Source organism: Pongo abelii, chromosome 9 (genome assembly GCF_028885655.2).
Source record: "Pongo abelii isolate AG06213 chromosome 9, NHGRI_mPonAbe1-v2.0_pri, whole genome shotgun sequence".
Classification (NCBI taxonomy): Eukaryota; Metazoa; Chordata; class Mammalia; order Primates; family Hominidae; genus Pongo; species Pongo abelii.
This window is the reverse complement of record NC_071994.2, coordinates 130,090,630-130,111,642: the sequence shown is the minus strand read 5'-3', so window position 1 is coordinate 130,111,642 and position 21,013 is coordinate 130,090,630. Positions and strand designations below refer to the sequence as shown.

The following is a 21,013-nucleotide window of genomic DNA, read 5'->3' as shown; positions in this document are numbered from 1 at the left end:
ACCTATTTGCTTGAAGAAAGCAGTTCAAAGAATGCTTTCAGTCAGGGCAAGGTTTACCTGATGTCTGGGATGGCTATTCAAAAGAAAAGTGGTTGGGTAAAGAAAGAGAGAGAGATAGAGAGAGACAGAGAGATTGACTTAAGAGAGAGAAAGAGAGAGAGAGACAGAGAGATTGACAATAAATATTGAGCATAGCCTCCAAGAAAGCTGTGCCCTTGATTGAGTCCAACATTTCTCTGGCCATCATCGTCCTCATGGAACATTACCTTGGTGAAGGTGATCTCACACCAGTGAATAGGTGAGATAATAGTGACCTCAAAATTGAGCCTAAGCCAACAGCTATCAGTGAGCATCATGCTGGGTATTTGATACTTACCCAACATTCTGAAAGTAAACATCACTGTCCCTGTTTTACAGGTGCAGGTAGTGAGGCCCATACAAAATAAACAATTTGCTTGAGAACCAAGAGCTAATAAGTAGCAGTGCCAGGCTTCCACCCCAATCTCCTATGATCCACAGTCCATGCTCCTAACTGCTGTGCTGGGGGGGTTAGCATCTGTGAAATCTAGGTGATAATAATGCCCAGGGTGGTATTATTCACATCAATGAAGGCATATGTGGCCATACTCCTTGCCCATAAAGCAATATCTTGGTAATTATGTGATCTTTTTTCTGATTGCTCTAATAAAGGAACAGGGGTTACAAAATGCATGGAGGCCCAGGATGTAGTCATTAGTGACATAAACAATGATGCCCCTCCTTGGCACAGGGAGTGCACTATTTGAGAAGAAATCATTTCAAGAGCTTTCACATTCAGCTGCTATGCTAAGTTAGTTTTGCATCCAGGCAGTTAGACAATGAATGCATCTGGCACACCTTCCTAAGTGCCTGCCTGTCCAATCCCTGCTTAGCTGGCTCTTAACAGCCGCTCTAAAATCGAAACACTAAGAGATGACTGTCACCGAGCCACCTGTAGAATCCAGGGATGCAAAAGGATAAGTCACTCATTTAATTGTAAATGTGAGCTCCTTGCAGTCCAATTCAGAGGCCTGTCACTTAGAAATGTTAATGCTATTTATTGTAGCGTGCATGGGATAATGGCATTTCTCAACATCTGTTTTCATTAAAATTTCCAAGTTGCCTTTGTGTTCCATTCTGTGGGCGCCACTTGGTAATGATGCTGTTCATACTTATGAAGCAGGAGGATGGAAAGTGGCAAGTGGGAACCCAAACAAAATATTATTAATGAATATTTGCAGCTGCTGGTGGGACTTGGTGAGAAGCTGCCAACACTGGTGACAGAATTCATCTTGTAAAATGTACCTATGATAAATATCGACCAGAGTGATTAGCAAGGGTTGCTCATTCATGAACAAATTCCAGGTAAGCCAGTGATGTGATTTCCAGCAGTAAGGGGATGGTTTTTTTTCTTTTGCAAGGCAACCAAAGGTTTAAGATCATAATATGGCTATTAATGCCATACTCTCGGATTTATTTTTGTACCTTGAAAGGTTTAGTCTGGAAGAAAAAGAAAACAGGCAGAGTGCTTGTGTGGTTAGAGAAATAACTGTGGAAAGACTATGCACATCTTTCCAGGCTCAGGACAAAACTCACTTCCTCCCAACAGCCTTTCTTGACAAATCCAGTCTTCTGAAACCCTCCCTCTATGTTCCCATCACACTTGACTGACTCTGTTACACTGTCTTAGCATTTAATCAGAGTTTGCCTTTTAATCATAAAGGCTTTCACAGGTGTATTTCCTTGTTTCCTATGTATACTGTACGCTCTTCAAACGTACCCATTCTTACCTCTCCTCTTCCTATTTTGACCACAATATAGTCCCTATGCTTGGTCCCTGGTACCCAGTAGGTTCTCACTAACAATTTCTTGATGAATGACAATGTAAATGAACACATGAACATTGGGAAGTAGGTTTCCCAATGCAAAGGGTCAATCTATAAGACAAGGATTTTAAGTAACTCCAGGGCAGGTAAGAAGGTAGTTTGGGGCACAAAACCACCCTGAGGTCCTTGAAATCACAGGGGTAGCTTACTCTACCTCTGAGCTGGATTCTTAATGCCTATGGAATCTAGTGGGTGAATCTTGGTCAAAAAGATCTTTTTAATCAACTAGGATTGATTAGCAAATGTTATTGATTCATGAATGGCATACCCGCAAATTGATTCTTTTTCACATCTATTTCCTTGTCTTGTAACTTTTACCCTTTACCTTTTATGAGATGCAGAAAAACCCTCTTGGCTTTGTCATTAGCACCCGTGACAGATCCTCTTGATCCACCACTGATTTTAGCCTGAACTGGGCTGGACACTCCACAGGAGCTCAGGCTCTCCTCTTCCTGCTTCCACCTTGCTACTTCCCACCTTGGAGCCTTCACCAGCACCATGGAAGTCCCCTCAGCCTTCATACAAATAGTCCCCAGGTGTCCAGAAGTTACTGCTCAGGGAATACTTGCAGAGACAGACAGACAAGCCCTCCAGCCTCCTGTCCTTAAGGGAGAAATTTGGGAGGCATTCTGTAGACTTCCTCAGAGGTCCAGAGGAATCACAGCAGTGGCCTCAATACCGTCTCTCCTGCTAGCTTCTCCTGGTTTCCCCTCTCACTGTCCCCTCTCCTTCAGATCTGCTTCCTGGGATCACCTCCCAATCTACCACCACCACTTTCAGGGGAACCCAACTACTCAGTCTGGCTAAGCTCTGATCTTAAAAACATAAAAATTAAATAAATAAAAACTCTTAGAACTAAGACACCTAGATGGGGATGCATTTCAAAGCTGGCACTTTTAAAGGTTGTGCACTCTTTCCAGAAGCTGCCATTGATCCAGGCATTCTTTTTTTTTTTTTTTTTTCCCGGGGTAACTTTTTTTCTTTTTTTTTTTTTATTATACTTTAAGTTTTAGGGTACAGGTGCACAATGTGCAGGTTAGTTACATACGTATACATGTGCCATGCTGGTGTGCTGCACCCTTTAACTCGTCATTTAGCATTAGGTATATCTCCTAATGCTATCCCTCCCCCCTCCCCCCACCCCACAACAGTCCCCAGAGTGTGATGTTCCCCTTCCTGTGTCCATGTGTTCTCATTGTTCAATTCCCATCTATGAGTGAGAACATGCGGTGTTTGGTTTCTTGTCCTTGTGATAGTTTACTGAGAATGATGATTTCCAATTTCATCCATGTCCCTACAAAGGACGTGAATTTATCATTTTTTATGGCTGCATAGTATTCCATGGTGTATATGTTCCACATTTTCTTAATCCAGTCTATCATTGTTGGACATTTGGGTTGGTTCCAAGTCTTTGCTATTGTAAAAAGTGCCGCAATAAACATACGTGTGTATGTGTCTTTATAGCAGCATGATTTATAGTCCTTTGGGTATATACCCAGTAATGGGATGGCTGGGTCAAATGGTATTTCTAGTTCTAGATCCCTGAGGAATCGCCACACTGACTTCCACAATGGTTGAACTAGTTTACAGTCCCACCAACAGTGTAAAATTGTTCCTATTTCTCCACATCCTCTCCAGCACCTGTTGTTTCCTGACTTTTTAATGATTGCCATTCTAACTGGTGTGAGATGGTATCTCATTGTGGTTTTGATTTGCATTTCTCTGATGGCCAGTGATGATGAGCATTTTTGCATGTGTCTTTTGGCAGCATAAATGTCTTCTTTTGAGAAGTGTCTGTTCATATCCTTTGCCCACTTTTTGATGGGGTTGTTTGTTTTTTTCTTGTAAATTTGTTGAAGTTCATTGTAGATTCTGGATATTAGCCCTTTGTCAGATGATTAGGTTGCAAAAATTTTCTCCCATTTTGTAGGTTGCCTGTTCACTCGGATGGTAGTTTCTTTTGCTGTGCAGAAGCTCTTTAGTTTAATTAGATCCCATTTGTCAATTTTGGCTTTTGTTGCCATTGCTTTTGGTGTTTTAGACATGAAGTCCTTGCCCATGCCTATGTCCTGAATGGTAATGCCTAGGTTTTCTTCTAGGGTTTTTATGGTTTTAGATCCAACGTTTAAGTCTTTAATCCATCTTGAATTAATTTTTGTATAAGGTGTAAGGAAGGGATCCAGTTTCAGCTTTCTACATATGGCTAGCCAGTTTTCCCAGCACCATTTATTAAATAGGGAATCCTTTCCCCATTGCTTGTTTTTGTCAGGTTTGTCAAAGATCAGATAGTTGCACATATGCGGTGTTATTTCTGAGGGCTCTGTTCTGTTCTATTGATCTATGTCTCTGTTTTGGTACCAGTACCATGCTGTTTTGGTTACTGTAGCCTTGTAGTATGGTTTGAAGTCAGGTAGCATGATGCCTCCAGCTTTGTTCTTTTGGCTTAGGATTGACTTGGCAATGCCAGCTCTTTTTTGGTTCCATATGAACTTTAAAGTAGTTTTTTCCAATTCTGTGAAGAAAGTCATTGGTAGCTTGATGGGGATGGCATTGAATCTATAAATTACCTTGGGTAGTATGGCCATTTTCACGATATTGATTCTTCCTACCCATGAGCATGGAATGTTCTTCCATTTGTTTGTATCCTCTTTTATTTCATTGAGAAGTGGTTTGTAGTTCTCCTTGAAGAGGTCCTTCATGTCCCTTGTAAGTTGGATTCCTAAGTATTTTATTCTCTTTGAAGCGATTGTGAATGGGAGTTCACTCATGATTTGGCTCTCTGTTTGTCTGTTATTGGTGTATAAGAATGCTTGTGATTTTTGTATATTGATTTTGTATCCTGAGACTTTGCTGAAGTTGCTTATCAGCTTAAGGAGATTTTGGGCTGAGACAACGGGGTTTTCTAGATATACAATCATGTCGTCTGCAAACAGGGACAATTTGACTTCCTCTTTTCCTAATTGAATACCCATTATTTCCTTCTCCTGCCTAATTGCCCTGGCCAGAACTTCTAACACTATGTTGAATAGGAGTGGTGAGAGAGGGCATCCCTGTCTTGTACCAGTTTTCAAAGGGAATGCTTCCAGTTTTTGCCCATTCAGTATGATATTGGCTGTGGGTTTGTCATAGATAGCTCTTAATATTTTGAGATACTTCCCATCAATACCTAATTTATTGAGAGTTTTTAGCATGAAGGGTTGTTGAATTTTGTCAAAGGCCTTTTCTGCATCTATTGAGATAATCATGTGGTTTTTGTCTTTGGTTCTGTTTATACGCTGGATTACATTTATTGATTTGCGTATATTGAACCAGCCCTGCATCCCAGGGATGAAGCCCACTTGATCATAGTGGATAAGCTTTTTGATGTGCTGCTGGATTCAGTTTGCCAGTATTTTATTGAGGATTTTTGCATCAATGTTCATCAAGGATATTGGTCTAAAATTCTCTTTTTTGGTTGTGTCTCTGCCCAGCTTTGGTATCAGGATGATGCTGGCCTCATAAAACGAGTTAGGGAGGATTCCCTCTTTTTCTATTGATTGGAATAGTTTCAGAAGGAATGGTACCAGTTCCTCCTTGTACCTCTGGTAGAATTCAGCTGTGAATCCATCTGGTCCTGGACTCTTTTTGGTTGGTAAGCTATTGATTATTGCCACAATTTCAGATCCTGTTATTGGTCTATTCAGAGATTCAACTTCTTCCTGTTTAGTCTTGGGAGAGTGTATGTGTCGAGGAATTTATCCATTTCTTCTAGATTTTCTAGTTTATTTGCGTAGAGGTGTTTGTAGTATTCTCTGATGGTAGTTTGCATTTCTGTGGAATCGGTGGTGATATCCCCTTTATCATTTTTTATTGCGTCTATTTGATTCTTCTCTCTTTTTTTCTTTATTAGTCTTGCTAGCGGTCTATCAATTTTGTTGATACTTTCAAAAAACCAGCTCCTGGATTCATTAATTTTTTGAAGGGTTTTTTTGTCTCTATTTCCTTCAGTTCTGCTCTGATTTTAGTTGTTTCTTGCCTTCTGTTAGCTTTTGAATGTGTTTGCTCTTGCTTTTCTAGTTCTTTTAATTGTGATGTTAGGGTGTCAATTTTGGATCTTTCCTGCTTTCTCTTGTGGGCATTTAGTGCTATAAATTTCCCTCTACACACTGCTTTGACTGTGTCCCAGAGATTCTGGTATGTTGTGTCTTTGTTCTCGTTGGTTTCAAAGAACATCTTTATTTCTGCCTTCATTTCATTATGTACCCAGTAGTCATTCAGGAGCAGATTGTTCAGTTTCCATGTAGTTGAGCAGTTTTGAGTGAGTTTCTTAATCCTGAGTTCTAGTTTGATTGCACTGTGGTCTGAGAGACAGTTTGTTATAATTTCTGTTCTTTTACATTTGCTGAGGAGAGCTTTACTTCCAAGTATGTGGTCAATTTTGGAATAGGTGTGGTGTAGTGCTGAAAAAAAATGTATATTCTGTTGATTTGGGGTGGAGAGTTCTGTAGATGTCTATTAGGTCCACTTGGTGCAGAGCTGAGTTCAATTCCTGGGTATCCTTGTTAACTTTCTGTCTCATTGATCTGTCTAATGTTGACAGTGGGGTGTTAAAGTCTCCCATTATTATTGTGTGGGAGTCTAAGTCTCCTTGTAGGTCACTCAGGACTTGCTTTATGAATCTGGGTGCTCCTGTATTGGGTGCATATATATTTAGGATAGTTAGTTCTTCTTGTTGAATTGATCCCTTTACCATTATGTAATGGCCTTCTTTGTCTCTTTTGATCTTTGTTGGTTTAAAGTCTGTTTTATCAGAGACTAGGATTGCAACCCCTGCCTTTTTTTGTTTTCCATTTGCTTGGTAGATCTTCCTCCATCCTTTTATTTTGAGCCTATGTGTGTCTCTGCACATGAGATGGGTTTCCTGAATACAGCACACTGAAGGGTCTTGACTCTTTATCCAATTTGCCAGTCTGTGTCTTTTAATTGGAGCATTTAGTCCATTTACGTTTAAAGTTAATATTCTTATGTCTCCTGTCATTATGATGTTAGCTGGTTATTTCGCTCGTTAGTTGATGCAGTTTCTTCCTAGTCTCGATGGTCTTTACATTTTGGCATGATTTTGCAGCGGCTGGTACCGGTTGTGCCTTTCCATGTTTAGTGCTTCCTTCAGGAGCTCTTTTAGGGCAGGCTTGGTGGTGACAAAATCTCTCAGCATTTGCTTGTCTGTAAAGTATTTTATTTCTCCTTCACTTATGAAGCTTAGTTTGGCTGGATATGAAATTCTGGGTTGAAAATTCTTTTCTTTAAGAATGTTGAATATTGGCCCCCACTCTCTTCTGGCTTGTAGAGTTTCTGCCGAGAGATCAGCTGTTAGTCTGATGGGCTTCCCTTTGTGGGTAACCCGACCTTTCTCTCTGGCTGCCCTTAACATTTTTGCCTTCATTTCAACTTTGGTGAATCTGACAATTATGTGTCTTGGAGTTGCTCTTCTCGAGGAGTATCTTTGTGGTGTTCTCTGTATTTCCTGAATCTGAATGTTGGCCTGCCTTGCTAGATTGGGGAAGTTCTCCTGGATAATATCCTGCAGAGTGTTTTCCAACTTGGTTCCATTCTCCCCGTCACTTTCAGGTACACCAATCAGATGCAGATTTGGTCTTTTCACATAGTCCCATATTTCTTGGAGGCTTTGTTCGTTTCTTTTTATTCTTTTTTCTCTAAACTTCCCTTCTCACTTCATTTCATTCATTTCATCTTCCATCACTGATACCCTTTCTTCCAGTTGATCACATCAGCTCCTGAGGCTTCTGCATTCTTCACGTAGTTCTCGAGTCTTGGCTTTCAGCTCCATCAGCTCCTTTAAGCACTTCTCTGTGTTGCTTATTCTAGTTATACATTCGTCTAAAGTTTTTTCAAAGTTTTCAACTTCTTTGCCTTTGGTTTGAATTTCCTCCTGTAGCTCGGAGTAGTTTGATCGTCTGAAGCCTTCTTCTCTCAACTTGTCAAAGTCATTCTCCATCCACCTTTGTTCCGTTGCTGGTGAGGAACTGCGTTCTTTTGGAGGAGGAGAGGCGCTGTGCTTTTTAGAGTTTCCAGTTTTTCTGCTCTGTTTTTTCCCCATCTTTATGGTTTTATCTACTTTTGGTCTTTGACGATGGTAATGTACAGATGGGTTTTTGGTGTGGATGTCCTTTCTGTTTGTTAGTTTTCCTTCTAACAGACAGGACCCTCAGCTGCAGGTCTGTTGGAGTTTGCTAGAGGTCCACTCCAGACCCTGTTTGCCTGGGTACCAGCAGCGGTGTCTGCAGAAGCACAGAATTTTGTGATCCGCGAATGCTGCTGTCTGATCGTTCCTCTGGAAGTTTTGTCTCAGAGGAGTACCCGGCCGTGTGAGATGTCAGTCTGCCCCTACTGGGGGGTGCCTCCCAGTTAGGCTGCTCGGGGGTCAGGGGTCAGGGACCCACTTGAGGAGGCAGTCTGCCCGTTCTCAGATCTCCAGCTGCGTGCTGGGAGAACCACTGCTCTCCTCAAAGCTGTCAGACAGGGACATTCAAGTCTGCAGAGGTTACTGCTGTCTTTTTGTTTGTCTGTGCCCTACCCCCAGATGTGGAGCCTATAGAGGCAGGCAGGCCTTCTTGAGCTGTGGTGGGCTCCACCCAGTTCGAGCTTCCAGGCTGCTTTGTTTACCTAAGCAAGCCTGGGCAATGGCGGGCGCCCCTCCCCCAGCCTCGCTGCTGCCTTGCAGTTTGATCTCAGACTGCTGTGCTAGCAATCAGCGAGGCTCCGTGGGCACAGAACCCTCTGAGCCAGGTGCGGGCTATCATCTCCTGGTGTGCTGTTTCCTAAGCCCGTCGGACAAGTGCAGTATTCGGGTGGGAGTGGCCCGATTTTCCAGGTGCCGTTTGTCACCCCTTTCCTTGACCAGGAAAGGGAACTCGCTGACCCCTTGCGCTTCCCGAGTGAGGCAATGCCTCACCCTGCTTCGGCTGGCACATGGTGCACTGCACCCACTGTCCTGCGCCCACTGTCTGGCACTCCCTAGTGAGATGAACCCGGTACCTCAGATGGAAATGCAGAAATCACCCGTCTTCTGTGTCGCTCACGCTGGGAGCTGTAGACTGGAGCTGTTCCTATTCGGCCATCTTGGCTCCACCAATCCAGGCATTCTTAAGCGTGATGGCAGAGCCTATGTGCAAGACTAGGACACAGAGGCAGACCTAAGGAGGCACCATTCTCGGGTCCAGTGAGGGCAGATCTGTACCCAGCAGAGTGCACCCTTCATGTTTGCTGCTTGGACACCTGTCTTGCCTCCCGCTCCCCTGGTCCTGCTGTTTACCAATCGCATTGGACAACCACACTCATTTTTAGAATTCCATATTATTTTATACTACCACATTCTAAGAAGTCCAGATCCCCTTATTCAATGACTTCCAAGATGACTTTGTAGGAGAGACCAAGGCTTGATGTAGGGAAAGTCACCCCAGATGAGGCCAGGAGACCTGCCTTTCAGACCTCTCCTCCCTGCCACTACCTGGGCCACCTCAAGCAGGTCACTTCACCTTGCCAGCATGGCTTCTCAGCTCAGAATAGGGAAAAGAATGTGCCCTCTAGGGGGTGGGCATTGGGATTAACTGGGACCCTGCTTGTTAAAGCACTCAGTAAACTGAGTAATAAACAGCATGGGTGATGAAGAATCAGATGAATTACCTCTTTTTAAAAGTACCGCCATTTAACAAATATTTACCATATGTCATGCACTTTACTAAATGCTTCACGTACTTTATTTTACTTAATGGTCATAATAATCTTTGAGGTAAGTCATAGATTTTACAGTCCCCATTTTACAGATGAGAAACTGTGTCAGAAAAGATAAGTCACACTGCTCCCAAGGTCACAAATCAGCTAAGATTGAATCCAAGTCATTCTAATTCCAAAACCCAATGCTCTTACCATTGTGTCATTTATTGGAACATTATCCAGTGGCAATCAGATGACAAGGCACTGCCCTCTCGTCTTTCAGAGCAGTTCAGATAAAGACAGGAAGAAAATTGCCCCTCTCTGCTGCCTGTCATTTGAAGTTCTCCTTCCCACACCTGGAACCCCTTTCACTTACGCAGGTGCAAGTCAAAGTAAATGACACACCTAAACTTACACACCCAAATGATTGTTATCGACTTGAAGGCAGTCACTTTGGGATATGCCCACCTATGTAATGGTGCAGCCATACATTATATGGTTTTAGAAATCCTTTAGAATTATTTTCAAAACTGGTTCAAATGAATATCCTCTAAAGTGCATTACTGTTTTTCTCACCCCTAGAAGAGGCAATATTATCATTCTCTAAGGTAATCTAAATTGCCCCCCAAAAATGTAATAAAATATCTGAATCAGCCAGGTGCAGTGGCTCATGCCTGTAATCCCAGCTCTTTGGGAGGCTGAGGTGGATGAATCACAAGGTCAGGAGTTCCAGACCAGCCTGGCCAATATGATAAAACCCCATCTCTACTAAAAATGTAAAAATTAGTTGGGTATGGTGGCGTGCACCTGTAGCCCCAGCTACTCGGAAGGCTGAAGCAGAAGACTCACTTGAACATGGGAGGCAGAGATTGCAGTGAACCAAGATCGTGCCACTGCACTCCAGCCTGGGCAACAGAGCGAGACTCCATCTCAAAAAAAAAAAAAAAAAAATCTGAATCTGGGAAGACTTCCATATTGATTCTTAACATTTGGGGGCTCTGAGGGGTGGATGTCATTTTGTCCCTCTCTATCGCTTATCTAAATACCAAGCAGTAAAACAGGAAAATACAGACAAAATTAAAGGCAGCTTGGGTGGGGAGCACCCCAAAACAGAACAAGGAAAGCCCTCTGCCCACCATAATCCCAGCAGCCTGAAAAGGGAGGGGGATGACCACTGCTACGCTGCCTCATTTTCAACATTGCAGCAAAGAAGCTGAGGAAGAAAGTCTTCCCTCTGCAGGAAAGACTCTAGAGTCAGAAATTAAATGTCCTAATGACAACACTTGTTTTGGGGGAGAGCACTTTAAGCATGGTGATAGATACTCATTTGTTGCCAGTCTAAACATTTGAATCCTGTCTCACAGCTGCATTCCTAGAGGTGAGTAGAAATGGTGCTATCAGGCTGAAACCCCATAGGCTTCTACCTTGCTGCAGACCCAAACACAGAACTTTGGAGGAGAGCCAGCTTCTGTGTGGAGTCACACCTCCCAAAACTTCCAACACGTATTTCCCAAAACATCTTAGCCGTGAAAGTTCAAAGCAGAAATAACTTCCATGCAGAACATGGAAGTTCAAAGCAGGCCGAGAGGAAGTTGAAAGCAGAAATAACGTTTTAAAAAAGTGGAGAAGGTTCACAGGAGAGAAAGAATGATGCTCTGAAGGCCAGAGAGACAAAAGGACCCATTTAATAAACAGCAGTAAAAGGATAAGCTGATGACTGGCTGTGTGGTCATATGGGGGCAAGGGGAATCAAGGAAGTCAGTAATCATGATGAGGAAATCGGTGTTACGTCTGTGACTAGTAATTCATTTATTCTCCATTCATTCAATCTGCAAGCAGTTACCGAGCATCTAAATTTTTCCAGACAGACAGTTAGGTGTTAGGGATATAAAGATCATCAAAACCAGGCAGAGTTCTGTCCCATGCGTGCACTATCTAGTAAGAAAAGCAGGTGTTAATGACCACACAGAGAGAGGTTTCACAAATACCGTGGGGAAGACATCCAAGAGCTGGGGGCAAGCGTAATGGGGTGGGGAACTATTCAAGGAAGGCTTCCTTGGAAAGGGGGCATCTAATGGGTGACTAGGAGCTAACCAGGCTGAGAGGAGGGACCAGCACTCGAAAAATTCTGCAGGAAGGGGAGTGACTAGAAAAGGCTGAACCCAACTGGGAAAAATCCAAAAGGAAGATTCTCCTTGACATGATATTCCTCAAGAGGGTTGTAGAATCCCCCCTTGGAGAGAAAAGGACAACCTGATTAACCGCATCAACTCAGTGGCCTTGTGTGACCTTGGGCAAGTTACTTAATCTCTCTGTGCCCCATTTTTTTTTTTATATGTGAAACGAGGATAGTGGAAGTACCTACTTCATTGGGTTGCTGTGGGGATTAAATGTGTAAAAATACATAAAGTGCTTGACCCAAAGGAATCAAAGGGACCAATGAACCTGGATGGTGGAAAAAGATCGCATTTTATTTTCAGTAACTTCTAACAGGAATGTAGTATTCCCTTTCCTTGTAAGTATAGACAACAAACCCAGTGGTAACAGCAGTGGCCTGTGATTTTTGTCACCATTTAAAATCTCAGGTATATTCAGATCATGTTAATGTTTTTGCAGAAATCTCAAAATGTTATTTATGCTCATCACTACTTGAAATTACAGTAGTTATTAAACCTTTGCTAGATCTCATTATTCATTGTATTAATAAACAAGAAGGCACATTACCATACCACAAATTTGTTTTTTAATATTTTTATAATTGTATTTCAATGTAATAACTGGCTTTTGTAATCCTAGATATTTTGTTTTATATTCATATTTTAAAACATTATTCTGAGAAGGGGGTCATAGCATCACCAGGCTGTCAAAGTTTAAAATTCCTGCCCTAGGTCAAGTGCACAGACTTGAAGCATAATTCCAAGGGTCATTTTATGCCCAAGCACTTCATTTTGATTGGTCTACATACAGCCACATTACCTGTAGCTACTGGATGGTGGAAAGTGCCCTAGACTGGGTCAGGAGCCCATATTTATAATTAGAAATCACTATGAAAGGAAAATAAATCTCAGGACCCCCAAATCACCAAGCCAAAGGGAAAATTCAAGCTGGGAACTGCATCAGTCAAACTGTCTCCCATTTTATTCCTAAATAAGATAACTACAAAGATTAAAAAAGCTACATACCTCCCTCACAATTTGTCCACTAGGAAAGGAAATTCCTTGTAGGCCTCAAGATCTTTACCCTAAAATGGTTCTGTTGAATTTTACCTCCAACAGTGTAAATCAATAGCTTGTCTTCACAGGTGCGGGACAAAAGACAGAACTCTAAGTCATCCTTCTGCTCACCTGAGACAAACGCATATCTGATTGCCTCCTCTCAGGTAAAAATGCAGATTTACTGAGCTAGACCAAGGCATAAATGGCTATTCTTCTACCCCTTCTCACATATAAATTGTGTATTCAGTGAAAGGCTGATCAAAGACTCAGAAGAATGCAACCATTTGTCTCTGATTTACCCATACCTTTTCAAAATTTCTTCCTCTTTTCCTAACATAGTCCCTTTCCCCATTAAATATTGAAGCCCTCAAAATCATCTTTGGAAAAAGGCACAGATCTACCTCCTGGGCATGCATCCTTAAATAAACTTTCTGGATCGATTGAGACCTGTCTCAGCCACAGCTAGATGTGTGACTTTAGGTGAGTTGTTTACCCTCCCTGAACTTGAGCGTCCTCATAACAAATCTTAGGTAAATAATACCTAGCTGCTTCACAGAGCTGTTGTGAGTATGAAATGAAATCATTTATGTGAATGCACCTGGCACAGGTAGGCGCTCTGTAAACCTTTTCTGAATAGGATTCAAGGCTGAGGGCCTTTCAGTCCATTTGCATATGCAGACATCAGCTTGCAGGATGAGAATGCTTGTTTGTCTCCCTCCTGCTGGGATGCCTGGGGACAGCTCTGACAGCTAGGTGCCAAGAGGAAACCTGTGCTTCCATTTCCAGCCCTGTCCCCATGGGCAAGCCACGCTGAACCAAAGAGTTCACAAGGATCAGCACGAAAAGGGAAAACAATTTGTTCAGGGGCCCTAGAGTCAGACACTCAGCATGCTAGGCTTGTGGGGTTTTTCAGCTTTAATCAGCATCAAGTTGATCTTATTTTGAGAGATGCTAACAAATCCAGAACAATCTACAGGTAGCTCCAGCAAGACACCCCCTGGCTCTTCACCTGGTCCCTGCCCACCTGTCCCGGCCTCCTGGAGTGTGCTTGACACCAGGGTGCCTGGTCTGCTCCTTCAGACCCACCTGCCAGCTTGAGCCCCCTACTTCACCTGGGGCACTGTAGCAGCAGAAAGCTTGTTTTCCTTTCAGCCTCGTCAGATAGGTCATTGTTTCTTTTCCCCTCTCCCTTCTTTTGTTGTTTTCTATCTTTCTGAAGATTAATTTATTGTGGCTGAAAAGATGGCAGATAGAGAAGCCTGGAGACTGATTTCCCCCTATTTATCCAAGGTCCCAGCCTGGTGCTAGCAGTGACAAACCATGTCCCCCACTGCAGGGACCCACCAATGAGACCATCCAGGCTCTGGAGTTAAATGGATTCTGCTCTCTGAGGAGCTCAGAGCACTTTAGAAACATGAGCTCATTTAGGGTCCATTCTGACCAGGATTCAAAGTGCCCCAGGGTCTCCCAGGACACAGATGTCTAACATAGCTGCATTCCTGCTGAGGCCATTCCACCTGACTAGAGTCAGAAAAAATGGAGGCATAAAGACCAGGTTAGATGAGCCTGTAATGAAAAGCTAAGGCCCTGGAGGTTAGATGAGCAACTTTCAATTGCACCCCCACTTGTCCTCCAGGCTTTGGTTTATCCCTTAGCTGAAGTATAATGCTTTCATTTTAAAGCAGCAAAAGATGTCAAGTATATGAAAGTACCTAGCACCAGTCCTTCTAAATGGTAGATAATCAATGTTAGTAGAATCCAGAATGGTTAGTGTGAGGCAGGCCCATGGGCTCTGGATTTGCTGAATTGCGTCAGATGGACCGTTTAGTCTCTCACATCTCATCTGTTTCTCACTCCCTGAGTTCTCTCCAGCGAATATTAAAGATGAGTGGTGGATTGGAGATACTCACAAATTCCTTGACATTCCTCCCTTTAAGAGGTGGGGTCATTGGATCCCATTGAATCCATATGGGATACCTGACTTCTTTGACCTATATTATACAGTGGATATAACACTGTGTGAGTTTCCTGGCACAGGTGTGAGTCTCTGGAAACTTACTAGAAGCCCCGTTCTGAAGAAGTCCAAGCAAGCCACTTGGAGAGGCCATGGAGAGAGAACAACACTGGCCAGACCCTGGCTCTTCTGGCCAGCCCAACCCAGATATCAGCTTCCTCACCCTCCCTCCTGCTCAGACCAGCTGAATAACTCTGAATGACTTTAGTGGATGCCACGTGGAGCAGAAGAGCCACTCAACCAAGCCCTGCCTGAATTTCTAACCCATGAATTATGAGCTATAATAGTGGTTATTTAAAGCCACTAAGTCTTGGGGTAGTTTGTTGTACAACAGTAAAAGGAAAACCTCAATACTATATGAGTTGCAAAAAGTCCCCAGGGTCAGATCACCTTTCTTAAGGAAACATATAAATTCCTATTAAAACAGGAACTGGGCAAAGCCTAAAAGGGCAGGGCCCCTTGAAATTTGTGATATGTGCCTACATTGTAAGCAGAGCTACTGAAATTAGGAGAAGTTCTAGAGCACTCACCAAGGCTCCTTCTCCTTCCCATACAACAAATAATAAGCATAGTTATGTTTGAGAACATACTACATGGCCAGTCTATGTGCTTTATATAATAGTAATTATATAATAGTAATACCATTAGCCAACACTTCCAGGGCCCTTACTATGTCTCAGTGTTCCAACACTTCATGTGTACTAGGCAATTCCATAAGATAGCCATTCTTATCATTCCCATGTTATACTTAAGAAAGCTGAGGGACAGAGACATCAAGGGGCTTGCCCAAGGTTACAGATCAGGAAAGCATTGTAATATGTCATTCTCTCATTAACTCTGCATTTGCTTCCCATTGTTGCTGTAACAACTTACCACAAATGTGGTGACTCACAACAACACTAATTGACTATCTTACAGTTCTGGAGGTCAGAAGTCTAAAATGCATTTCACTGGGATGAAATCAAAGTGTCTGCAGGGCTGTGTTCCTTCTGGAAACTCTAGGGAGAATTTGCTTCCGTGCCTTTTCCAGCTTCCAGAGGCTGCCTGGATTCCTTGGCATATGTCCCCTAACTCCATCTTCCAAGCCAACTAGGGCTGGTGGTATCTTTTGCACCCTGCGTTATTCTGACCTAAAGTCTGCTGTCCCTCTCCTCCACTTATAAGGACTCTTGTGATTACATTGGGCCACCGAGATGGCCCAAGATACTCTCCTCATCTCAATTTCAGCTGATTAGCAACCTCAATTTCATCTGCAACTTAATTCCCATTTGCCATGTAACATAACACATTCACACATTCATGGACGTCTTAGGAGGGGGTGCATTATTCTGCCTCCCTCACCCTATAAGATGGGAATAATGATGTCTCCCCTTTTATAAATGAGGGAGCTGGGGACCCTAATAGTTAAATAATTTTTGCCCAGGTCACACATATCAAATGCCACTTCTCCTGAAAACTGCCAGGTCCCAGGTTAAAAAGCAAGAATATCCAAAAATGACCAGATAAGCCCTTTCCAAAGGCAAGGATGTTGGTTGGAAGTTACATATATATATATATACTGTGTCTATCTATTGACCCATGAAAATCTAATATTCTATCAGCTTTACAGTGGTGAGAAGCACTGCTGGGGGGTGTCCCCCTGCCAGCTTCTTCAGCCCTGACAAAAGGGAGAGAAGCCTTGTCTAGGAAAACCCCTCTGAGATTGCTTGCTTATCTGTCCCTCAGAATTGAAGAAACAACATTTCTCATATCCACTAAAGCCTTCCGATAATGAACTCTGCGATAAGGGGACTCCATTCATAGTGAAGCCACAAATCATTCCAGTGCATCAAACTTTGCAGTCCCAAGAGAGATAAAGAGGGAATGTTTTGGAGTTCTTTAAAAACATTTTGTGTGCCTGTGGTGTCTCAGACCTAGTAAGCTCGAAACACACCCATCCAGCACCTTGGGGGCATGCCAGGTCCTTGAGATATAAAACTTTTAATCCTCACGAAAATTCAAGGTAGCTGTCAACGTCTCTTACCCATAGTTTCCACACCTGGAAAAGGGGGATAAGTATCCTCTCCACAGCTATAACGGCCAGTGAGTGACAAAAGGAGGATTCAAACCCAGGGCTGTTTCGCCTCAAATCCAGCTCTGGCCTCTGTGTCCTGCCTCCAGTCTGCTGCTGTGCCCGCTGAGATTCTGCTTGTGCCTTGTCCTATCTCCCACCACATCTCCCACCTGTCCAGACCCTCCCATCCATCCTTCCAGGCCTGAATCAACACCCTACCACTTGCCTGCTATGAAGCCTGCCCCAGCTGCTTTAAGTTTTTCTGCTCCCTCCTTCAACAAAATTTTATACCTCTTATCATGTGTTTGTATTCTTCTCTGTTCTTGGGTCTTATTCATTTCCCCAGGACAGATTATAAACTCCTCTGGGTCAGAATCCACACCTTATGTAGTTATTCCACTTGGGATCATCATGGAAGCTGCCATTAGCTTTAGCTGCACAGATCTTCTATGCGTGTATCTTTTCCTGCAGGAAAAGTTTGGCTTACTTTATCTTCAGACCTTCTTGGTTACTTTTTCTTTTTAAAGGCTTGCTACAAAGCTTCATTCAGAAAGTTCAGGAGCAGGCCTCACAACTCTGCAACTCCGGGTTAACTCTGAAACTCAGCTATCTGCTTCCCTCTGCAGCATTCTCTCTAAACTATGTGCTAGCTGAAATCATTCTCATCAAGAAAGTATTCACATGAACAAAATGAATGGGGGCAGGGGGTTTTGTCTGCTCTGTTCATTGGTGTACCCCCAGGACTTAGAATAGTGCCTAGCACCTGGTAGGTGCTCTAAAAATCTTACGTGAACGAATGAAAGAACGAATGAAAGTTGTTGAAAGCACTTCAAATTTGAGATGACTATCTTAATGAGCTGTTCATTAAATAAATAACCTAATTAGCCGTAATCAAGTGGAACCCAGGTGTCCTGGACCCTGATCAAGTGTGGAAAGTCCAACTCTGAATGTTCGGGGTGGGTCGGGAGAGTGGTATTCTTAAACACTCTCCCTGGATAATTCTGATGCTCACCAAATTTCAAGAGCCACTGTCTTACAGAGAATTGTTAGTTATTGGTAGTGAGTCTGGCAAAAGGCTGTAAGTACATTGGCAGATTATCTGCAGGTACAATCCTCTTGACAGGCCTAGGGGTTGGCCTCAGTGATGCCTGTGGCCTCTGCTCACCGATGTGTATGTAAGCGTTCCTGCCTCCTCTAGTGTCTTGCAAAGTCTGGCCTGAGCCCTGCCCAAAGCACCTAATGCCATCGAACCTGCGAAGCACATGGCCAACGTGCTCTTAACTGGGGTGGCTGCATCCATCTAATTGGGAAGCTGCCTGGAAGAACCATCTATCACTCCTGCCAGTGACAAATGGCAGGAAGGAGCAGCCTCCCACACAATGGCCCTGCCCACTCCCTCTCCTCCGCACCTTATTATGCCTGAGAAATTAATATTGATGTTGTTTTGTCTTGACAAGCAGGGCAGAGTGATGTCAGGTAGTTGCTTCCCTTGTCCTCCTTCTGCACGTTCCCCTGAGCGGCTCTGGTAGGGCTGGACCTCTGCTGGGAAAGCCTTAGCACCTCTCAGCTGAGGACAGAACAGTACCTCCCAGATGCTCTCAGGGGCTTGGCTGAGCCTTGCTGACCGGACCATCGCCTCAGGCTGCCCAGCATGCTAGGGACCCAGATTATTTGCCACCCTCTGATGTCATATCTACAGGTCTTGCATCTCTACCCTCTTTTCACTGGGCTGGTTGGGGTCCAGATACCTGAAGCTACTCACATATCTCCAACATGAACATGGCTGCCACCTTCCTCCCCAACTGCCTCTACCCCTAGCAGCCTGGCCCACCAACCAGGTTCATTTCAGTGCAAATAAATGTATTGAGTGTTCCCCACAGGTTAGGCATTGGACCAGGACAGGAGTGTAGGGGATATGTCCCCTGCTATTGCCATCTAGTACATGTCTCATGTCTAAGGAAGTCAAACAGCTGTAAAAATTTCTACAGAATTTGAAAACCAGAGACCAAGCTGCAGGTAGAGGCTGACCTGAAATCAACAATTACAATAACTTTTCAGAGTCTACACAATGGGGAGAAGACAGAGTGTTTGCAGGAGAATATCTGTCAATCGATAAGGATGTGTCTTTCTGTAGTATTTTCTAAGCTTTCAGATAAGTCTAATGTTCCCTCTTCCCAACACACACACACACACACACACACACACACACACACACACACTACTACTACACAATTTCTGCTTTAAACAGCATACATAGTAAAGAGGAATGGTTAATATTTTATTGAAACTCTATAGCATTCTAGGTGTAGACATGTTTTTATTTAATATATGCAACAACTCCATAAAAGAGATGTTGTCATAAGTAGTGAGGAAACAGACTCAGAGAGGTTATGGAAGGTGCCTAAAGCCACACAGCTAGTAAATGGCAGAGGCAGGATTCAAGTTCCTTCTGCATTATGTGAAAGCCTATTGAGCCTCTTCTATTCTGCCACACTGCCTCCCTAAAATCACTTACTTTCTTCACTCTTCCCATTCCTAAGTCACTGTTTGCCTTATTGATGGGCCAGAAGCAATTGCAAACAGCTATCCTATAATCGTGCCTTTCCTTCCCCCGGCTGTGAAAACACTTTCTCTGGCACGTAGCTGGCTTCTGCCCTGGCTGTGCAGTGTCCATGGCCCTAGACACTTAGACTCACCTCACAAGCTGATCTTTGACAAATGCTCTTGCCCCCTGAGACAGCCACCATGCCAGTTTTCTGCTAAGTCGAGGCATCCTCAAAAGGTTCCTAATACTCTAATCAAGATTGATCTGTCCTTCTGTGGAGCACGGCCACTTCCTTAATCAGCTTGGGCTTATTTGAGCCTCTCCTCCTGCTGAAGCCTCTGATTCAAGAGCTGAGTGGCTCATCCAGAGCCAAGCAGAAGGGGTGCCAAGATCTAGAGCTTCCCACCCGTGGGTTGTAGTGGGTCCACATAATGACCCCCTCAGCCTTCAGATCAGGGTGGGGCTGGGGCAGCCAGAGTGCCAGAGTCATCTCTAGATATAGGTCCATCACCTGTTTATTCCAGCTGCCCTACAAATGCTATCATTAGCTAGTGTGTCAGGACGTGAACAAGTTAGGGAAGCTCGGTGGAGCTCCCTGACCCCTCTGGGATCTGGCATTGGTCAGATTGCTCTTCTGCATGTCATTTTACAAGGGTCATTTTGCAGCCACATAGGCTAGAAGGGTGAGAAAGCAAGGCATCGCCTTCTGGGCATGGGACAGGGAGTACCAAGCAGGGGTTCCAACCACAGGACACCGGAGGATTGAGGATGCTAATGCCTGATTGGTGGGAGAAATGGGAAGGTAGAGGCCTGAGGATATTGCTAAACCATCCCCGTCTGTCCCCCAAAATGAGGAAGCTGAAGCCCTCAGTCACTCGCATCCCATGGCCAGCAAGCCAGCTAAGTCACCATCAGCTTCTGTTGACTGGCTGTCATCATCACCACCATTGCCTATGGTACACTGCATCCTCTTTCCTTGGAAACTCATTCTGACTCAGGCAAATCCTCGTTTCCTTCCTTTTCAGTTGACAGATGCAAAAGAAAACATCCTCAACAGGATGAGCTGTTTATCCCCTCTGCCTCCGCTGGTCTTAGATGAGCTGTTTTATACACTTGGCTTTTTTGCTGTTTATCCATGGTCCAGCTGCTTAATTTTTTTATCTTTCCTATTAATTTTAATAGTGTTGGCTTTCCTCATTTGTTATTTTTCTCCCTGCAAACCTACAAATACATGCTCTTTACCTTAGCTCTATTTTTAATGCAACAGGTTCTTCCTTCCCTAAAGTAACATGTTTCCTTTAAACACCCATGATATCTACATTTGTTTAACAAGGCTCTGCTCAGCTGTTCCTCTGAGGTGCTGAGTCTATGATTAGAAAGAGTGCTGTGCTAATGCCATTTCCGGGTGCTTTTTCAATAAGCCACTTATTTCTCTTCCCTGTGTTTGTTTCCTGAACGATTATTGATTGTGGTCAGCCTCCTGTGGCTTTCAGAGTGGCTTCGGTCTGTAACAACATGGAGACCAGTCTTTGGCACAAAGAAGAGCCTTAGATTTTGCTTTCATGTAGC

At 43.6% G+C, this 21,013-nt stretch overlaps 1 protein-coding gene across 6 annotated transcripts in view; it reads left to right on the top strand.

The window, feature by feature from the left end:
- The window catches only part of KIRREL3 (kirre like nephrin family adhesion molecule 3), a 594,169-nt gene that overhangs the window by 171,345 nt on the left and 401,811 nt on the right, over nt 1-21,013 (top strand). The window lies entirely within an intron of this gene.